The sequence below is a fragment of the Bufo bufo genome, chromosome 10, assembly GCF_905171765.1.
Source record: "Bufo bufo chromosome 10, aBufBuf1.1, whole genome shotgun sequence".
NCBI classification, from domain to species: Eukaryota; Metazoa; Chordata; class Amphibia; order Anura; family Bufonidae; genus Bufo; species Bufo bufo.
This window is the reverse complement of record NC_053398.1, coordinates 57338153-57346723: the sequence shown is the minus strand read 5'-3', so window position 1 is coordinate 57346723 and position 8571 is coordinate 57338153. Positions and strand designations below refer to the sequence as shown.

Sequence of the window (8571 nt, the reverse complement as noted above, 5' to 3'; positions counted from 1 at the left end):
CCGACATCAACAACCATCGTAGGATTCTTTCCAGACCGCGTGGGCAGTTATAAATGCAATCACGCCCAGTGCAAATGTTGCACCAATATTTCCAACCAGACCAAAACATTTAAGAGCAATGCAACAGGTGAAGAATTTCCTATAAAGAGCTTCATGAACTATTCATCCTCAAATATCGTGTATCTCGCTGAATGTGATCTACAATATGTGGGCCGCACCATTCAGTCACTCAGGGAACGCTTAAACAAGCATCGGTGGAACATCACACGTGGCTTCCCGAAACATAGCGTCTCGAGACATTTTCTATCATGTCACGATAAAGATCCTTCCAAGCTGAATATTACACCTATTAAATCTATTAATGACACCTGCCCCAACAGATTCAGAACATTACAAAAAAGAGAAATGTTCTAGATTTTTAAACTTCAAACGCTGGAACCACATGGCTTAAACGAGAGTTTGGAGAGCAAATGCTTCTGATAATATCGACAATCAATTTGAAACATCCACCCCCCAATTTGTCCCCTTCATAATTCCCCCCCTCCCCCCATTTTTGGCTATCATGTCCCATTCCACCCATGTTGGTATCCCTCCTTTTCAAACTGGACCCATCAAAATACTGTTATTGATTTTCACCCCTTAGTGTCATTTCCAGTAACCTCATCCTTCCTCCTGTTAGCCCCCAATTTATTCATCAAGACCTTCATTACCATCCTTTTACGCATATACATTTTTTTCCTGTCAACCATAACACCAGCATTTTCCTTCTCCTCTATTCTTTTCCAGGTATCAAATCAGAATCATACCCTATTCCCACACCAGCCATTTCTTCCCACTTTCCAGCATCACATCAGGTTCACTCTCCCCTCCCTAAACCAGTTAAACCCCTTTGCATCAGCTTCCTCCGTTACCCGCTAGCATCCCGAGTGTAGCCCCACACACTGGCTGCACTCTCCAAACAGCGCACCCTTCGCCCCCATGCTGGTTTATTTACTTCCTGCAGCCAGCCAGCGCTGTGAGCACACAGCGATCTTAACGCCCCACGTGCAGGTGAGCGACGGCCGGGCCTGTGATACTCCCGCTTGCCTTCAGGTTACCCCTTTTTCCTACATAGCCCTCCAGACAGCATTTCTACCCAATCGACAATTACAGGACAGTCCCCTCTCTGCCCACTAGTGTACCTATATCGACAGAACACTCTTAGTCACCATCCATTAATAGGAATTATCACATACACTCACCTAAAGAATTATTAGGAACACCTGTTCTATTTCTCATTAATGCAATTATCTAGTCAACCAATCACATGGCAGTTGCTTCAATGCATTTAGGGGTGTGCTCCTGGTCAAGACAATCTCCTGAACTCCAAACTGAATGTCAGAATAGGAAAGAAAGGTGATTTAAGCAATTTTGAGCATGGCATGGTTGTTGGTGCCAGACGGGCCAGTCTGAGTATTTCACAATCTGCTCAGTTACTGGGATTTTCACGCACAACCATTTCTAGGGTTTACAAAGAATGGTGTGAAAAGGGAAAAACATCCAGTATGCGGCAGTCCTGTGGGCGAAAATGCCTTGTGGATGCTAGAGGTCAGAAGAGAATGGGCCGACTGATTCAAGCTGATAGAAGAGCAACGTTGACTGAAATAACCACTCGTTACAACCGAGGTATGCAGCAAAGCATTTGTGAAGCCACAACACGCACAACCTTGAGGCGGATGGGCTACAACAGCAGAAGACCCCACCGGGTACCACTCATCTCCACTACAAATAGGAAAAAGAGGCTACAATTTGCACGAGCTCACCAAAATTGGACTGTTGAAGACTGGAAAAATGTTGCCTGGTCTGATGAGTCTCGATTTCTGTTGAGACATTCAAATGGTAGAGTCCGAATTTGGCGTAAACAGAATGAGAACATGTATCCATCATGCCTTGTTACCACTGTGCAGGCTGGTGGTGGTGGTGTAATGGTGTGGGGGATGTTTTCTGGGCACACTTTAGGCCCCTTACTGCCAATTGGGGATCGTTTAAATGCCACGGGCTACCTGAGCATTGTTTCTGACCATGTCCATCCCTTCATGACCACCATGTACCCATCCTCTGATGGCTACTTCCAGCAGGATAATGCACCATGTCACAAAGCTCGAATCATTCCAAATTGGTTTCTTGAACATGACAATGAGTTCACTGTACTAAAATGGCCCCCACAGTCACCAGATCTCAACCCAATAGAGCATCTTTGGGATGTGGTGGAACGGGAGCTTCGTGCCCTGGATGTGCATCCCTCAAATCTCCATCAACTGCAAGATGCTATCCTATCAATATGGGCCAACATTTCTAAAGAATGCTATCAGCACCTTGTTGAATCAATGCCACGTAGAATTAAGGCAGTTCTGAAGGCAAAAGGGGATCCAACACAGTATTAGTATGGTGTTCCTAATAATTCTTTAGGTGAGTGTATATTAGCCTCCATATACACTGCTCAAAAAAATAAAGGGAACACTTAAACAACACAATGTAAGGCTACTTTCACACTAGCGTTCAGAGCGGGTCCGTCTGATGTTTCATCAGACGGATCCGCTCCTATAATGCAGACGTTTGTATCCATTCAGAATGGATCCGTCTGCATTATAACTTAGAAAAATTTCTAAGTGTGAAAGTAGCCTGAACGGATCCGTCCAGACTTTACATTGAAAGTCAATGGGGGCGGATCCGTTTGAAGATTGAGCCATATAGTGTCATCTTCAAACGGATCCATCCCCATTGACTTACATTGTAAGTCTGGACGGATCCGCTTGCCTCCGCACGGCCAGGCGGACATCCGAACGCTGCAAGCAGCGTTCAGGTGTCCGCCTGCTGAGCGGAGTGGAGGCTGAACGCCGCCAGACTGATGCATTCTGAGCGGATCCGCATCCACTCAGAATGCATTAGGGCTGGACGGATGCGTTCGGGGCCGCTTGTGAGCCCCTTCAAACGGAGCTCACAAGCGGAGCCCCGAACGCTAGTGTGAAAGTAGCCTAACTCCAAGTCAATCACACTTCTGTGAAATCAAACTGTCCACTTAGGAAGCAACACTGAGTGACAATCAATTTCACATGCTGTTGTGCAAATGGGAACCAATAAAGGAGTGGTTCTGCAGGTGGTGACCACAGACCACTTCTCAGTTCCTATGCTTCCTGGCTGATGTTTTGGTCACTTTTGAATGCTGGCAGTGCTTTCACTCTAGTGGTAGCATGAGACGGAGTCTACAACCCACACAAGTGGCTCAGGTAGTGCAGCTTATCAAGGATGGCACATCAATGCGACCTGTGGCAAGGTTTGCTGTGTCTGTCAGCGTAGTGTCCAGAGCATGGAGGCGCTACCAGGAGACAGGCCAGTACATCAGATGTGGAGGAGGCCGTAGGAGGGCAACAACCCAGCAGCAGGACCGCTACCTCCGCCTTTGTGCAAGGAGGAACAGGAGGAGCACTGCCAGAGCCCTGCAAAATGACCTCCAGCAGGCCACAAATGTGCATGTGTCTGCTCAAACGGTCAGAAACAGACTCCATGAGGGTGATATGAGGGCCCGACGTCCACAGGTGGGGCTTGTGCTTACAGCCCAACACCGTGCAGGACGTTTGGCATTTGCCAGAGAACACCAAGATTGGCAAATTCGCCACTGGCGCCCTGTGCTCTTTACAGATGAAAGCAGGTTCACACTGAGCACATGTGACAGACGTGACAGAGTCTTGAGACGCCATGGAGAACGTTCTGCTGCCTGCAACATCCTCCAGCATGACCGGTTTGGCATTGGGTCAGTAATGGTGTGGGGTGGCATTTCTTTGGAGGGCCGCACAGCCCTCCATGTGCTCGTCAGAGGTAGCCTGACTGCCATTAGGTACCGAGATGAGATCCTCAGACCCCTTGTGAGACCATATGCTCATGCGGTTGGCCCTGGGTTCCTCCTAATGCAAGACAATGCTAGACCTCATGTGGCTGGAGTGTGTCAGCAGTTCCTGCAAGACGAAGGCATTAATGCTATGGACTGGCCCGCCCGTTCCCCAGACCTGAATCCAATTGAGCACATCTGGGACATCATGTCTCGCTCTATCCACCAACGTCACGTTGCACCACAGACTGTCCAGGAGTTGGCAGATGCTTTAGTCCAGGTCTGGGAGGAGATCCCTCAGGAGACCGTCCGCCACCTCATCAGGAGCATGCACAGGCGTTGTAGGGAGGTCATACAGGCACGTGGAGGCCACACACACACACACACTACTGAGCCTCGTTTTGACTTGTTTTAAGGACATTACATCAAAGTTGGATCATCCTGTAGTGTGTTTTTCCACTTTAATTTTGAGTGTTACTCCAAATCCAGACTTCCATGGGTTGAAAAATTTGATTTCCATTTTTTTATTTTTGTGTGATTTTGTTGTCAGCACATTCAACTATGTAAAGAACAAAGTATTTCAGAAGAATATTTAATTAACTCAGATCTAGGATGTGTTATTTTTGTGTTCCCTTTATTTTTTTGAGCAGTGTATATATATATATATATATATATATATATATATATATAGCAGTGTATCAAACAGATGTGAACAGCACAGCAGTATTCTATGATGGCGGGTGCCAGCGGCGGATGAAGCGATCCAGGCTTCCAAATAGCTATAATCCAAGGAAATCCACGGCACTTCCTTAAGTAAAAGCGTGTAGTTTATGCACCCTTTATGTGGCAAGTGACACAGGCTTGTACCCAGTTTGTGACATCTTGTGGGATTATTCTGTCCATTTGGCTTTCATATTTATATCTTTTATTCATCCTTAAGTTTTTTTTATACCTACATCTCTCTATGCTTATATAGATTATACAGTATATATTTTTTATATTACATCTACATTAATTCTTAACTAATTTGAAGTATGTTTCAATGAGCGTAAACTGACTCTCCGGCAGTGGGAAAATCTGTTGTCAAACATCGCCCACTATTTTTTATTATTATAGACATTTTACTACTTTACTTGATATTACTTTTTAGACTTGATAAAGGGGTCATGTACCCCGAAACACGTTGTCTTGGAATAAACTGAATCTATTTATACCTTTGGTTGCAGATCTGTGCTCTCCATTGTCCGCATATCCATTGGACTTCTATGGTCCAGCAACTCTACAGTACCTACATCCACCCGATTGGCGGTTTGGCCCCAACCTAAGAGTGATTGGACCAGTCCGGCTACACCAACCCTTATTTTTATTTTCAACCCTCACTGTGGTTTCACCCAACTTGGTGCAACCCCAACAGGTGAGCAAATCACCTCCCCTAAGTGAGGAAAAACAGTACCTTACAAATTCACCCTATGAGCGCCTTTCTCTCTTTGTTGCCAATAAATGCTGCCCCTACAGAGGTCAATATCCTTGTGTGCGCCGTTGTGGTGAGAATATGGAAATAGGAGCTAAAAGCAGGAGTGTGAGAAGTCCTGTCCTCACTTCTCTTGATAGGATCACAGCAATATAGGATAGGTAAAAAAATAACAGATTGGTGGGGGTCCATGCCAATCAGGCTGAAGAGAACGCTGGGCATCATGCAAGCACTGCCTTCCCTACATTGTTTACATCGCAGCAGTGTGTAATCTGTGGTGCAGATTTTAAGTCTGCAGTAGGTCAATTTATGGTAGGAGCTTTAATTGCTGGTCTCACATTTTGCAATGCAGAGTGAAATCTGCACCAAAACCAGCCGTATTGTGGCAACAAAAGCACATCATTTAGTGCATTTTTTTTATTGTTGATTTCTAGCAGAAATGCATTTTTTTCTGACAGCAAATCTGCAGCATTTTAGTTACATGTGACTAACCTTAGGGCGTTGTACATGTATAGTCTCTAACACTCCCTGATATTCAACTGCACGCTGGGTGGGACCACTGCCAAGGTACTCGTCCAACAAGCATTGTGCATGGATCATATTCAGTTGACTGGGACAAGTGTAAGATGCTGCTCACTAGGTGTCAGAATGCTGCCTCGGCAGTAGAACCTTTCCATACCCAATGTCAGATTGGACAGCAATGTCTGTATAGTACCTTACTGATGATCCATACTTTGGATAGTTCATGAGCATCTGATGGCTGGGGGTGCCACATGTTGGACCACTCAGATGCTCATGAACTATTCAAAGGAGAGATCATCCTTAAAGGGGTTTTGCCATCACATACAATGTGGGAATATCACTAGGATATATATCACTTCTGGGACCCGCACCTACAACGAGAACACAGAGGGAAATTAATGGAGGGCGCACTGCACATGCGCAGCCGCCCTCCATTCATTTCAATGGGGCCACCCAAAATAGCCAAGAGCTGGCTCGGCTATTTCCATCTGCCCCATAGAAATGAATGTGAGCAGAGGCCACGTGTGCGCTCCCATTCGCTTGTATTGGAACAGTGCTTGGTGGACAGACCCCGCGGTCCTCCAGAGGTGTTTTCCTTGTAGGTGCTGGTCCCAGAGGTGGAACCTGCACCTATCAGACAATGGCTAATATATGCCCCCATTGTTTGTGATGGGAATACCCCTTTAAGGGGAAAAAAAGTGCACAACCCCTTTTACATAAAACCCCTCAAGTGTTTTGTTCACTTCCACACAAAGCTAAAATATACTGAAACCCACCAGCCATTTAGCAGAAAACCTCTAGTGGAGACAAGCAGCCGATAGCCAGCAGGGGGCTGTAAACATGTTTTATTGTAACAGACGACAAATGTGCGTTTAGAGCCAGCGCACCATACAACGCTGGAAGTGGAATGTAACAATGCAGAATGGGATGTCCGCCATCAGTCTCTCTTCTTATACTCCTGCAGGTTGGCGAGGATATAGCCTGATGGAACCAGGAAGGTGATCATAAATGTTGTGAGGCCAATAACCGTGTCCTGCAGAAAGAAAAAAAAAGGCGCTGTAATACCCTCTTATCAGGATTCAAAAGCATGAAAGTCGTTGATCATCAGTAAGAGTAAAGCCCGTTTGCTCACGGTGAAACATGCGCAGCAGAATCCACACCGGATAGTAGGTTATCCTGCCACAGATGTGAAAAGCCTAAACCAGAAGATCTCAAAACCGGAGCAAAACTCATCCGTTCTGTCCCCATGCATCATCAATAGGGACAAAACAGATCAGGGAGCATTCCTGCACGCTGCTGACTTGTCTGGTTTGCAAAAACAACAAACTGGATCCAGCACTAAAAACAATGCAAGTCAATGGCGCTGGGTTGGTTTTTTCCAGATTCAGCACCCATTGCATTCCATTTAGATCCGGTTTGTTCAATTTGATACAACTGCATCTGAACGGATGCATCCTGATGTATTAAATCAAACTGAAGCATTGCTCCGGTTTTTAAATCCTCTGCCGGATCTGAACAGAACACAAAGCGCAGATGTGGAAGCAGCCTTCTAGAAGCAGTGTGCACCAGCCCAGAGCACAATGATATGCTGTAAGTGACCAGAGCCTCCACCAATGGGTGTGTGGCCGGACCATAAAGGGTGGAAATGCCCTTCAAGGATTCCCAGAAACTAATGCCAAGCTGCACACCTGTTAAAAAAAAAAAAAAAACAACAAGGTACCGTCCTCCGTCACCTCTGCGATGTCCACAGTGAAGAGAAGGCGGCGCTTGTACAGGCGATGCGTTCTCTTCATAGAGCTGATCAGCGGGGGTGCAGGGAGTCAGACCCCCACCGATCTGAGAGTGATTACCTGTCCTGAGAATAGGTCAATAGTAAAATGTGAAGAACCGCTTTTAAAGGGCAAGTCCATATCGATCACCTATTATGAGCAGAGGTGATCCATATTATACTCCTGAAAAACCCAATTAAAACCAGTTTGTTGCTAATAGCAAACAATCACAGCACATCTTTCATTGTGACTGGTTGCTATAGGCAACATGTTCCTAGTACACCGTTTTATAACCCTCATTGCTCTAAGCTCTGGTTCACACAGGTCAGCTCCATTCACCACATACAATGGACAATCCTTAGATGTGAAGGCCGGCAGACAAGCCGCTCACTGCTCAGCAGACACAGGCGACACTAGCGCAGCCATGTCCCCGGCATTCAGACAGCCCCGCGGCTGCTAAAGGCAACGAGGCCAAGAAGCCCCAGAAAAGGTCAGGACACCCGGCACTAGACCGCAGGCACACACGGACTCACCAATGGGCTTGCCCCGGCATTTGTCGCCTGTGACGCCATTCCCCTTCTGGAGATGAATTGTGCCAAGCTGGGCACCCGGAAGAGACGAGCCATCACTGCGGAGGAGGACATGCTGCTCTCGGCTACACAGACACCTGCGGCAAGGTCGGCAAAATGGAAACTGCTTCGCCGACTGTGTTATATAGCCACGCAATCACGTGATCGGAAAGGGGCTGTGGCTCAGCGACTGAACACTAGAGGGGAGAACCGCCGCCATTTTATAGGAGTTCAGTGCGTTTTCTAGCGATCTCTCTCCACTGTGAATTGATTACCAGCCATCAGCCGTTCGTGTTCTTCTACAGTGCACCTAAAATATAGAGTTTACCTATTTGTATTTATTCAGTCCTGAAGTTTGGCCTAGGCTCCAGGTCA

The 8571-nt window shown here is 46.5% G+C and overlaps 1 long non-coding RNA gene across 1 annotated transcript; it reads right to left on the bottom strand.

The window, feature by feature from the left end:
- Positions 1–6686: 6686 nt before the first annotated feature.
- On the bottom strand, positions 6687–8338 carry LOC120980451. Its single transcript, XR_005774528.1, has 2 exons — positions 8161–8338; positions 6687–6891 (listed from the first exon to the last, which is right to left on the bottom strand). It is a non-coding gene; the product is annotated as an uncharacterized LOC120980451 (long non-coding RNA).
- Positions 8339–8571: the final 233 nt, after the last annotated feature.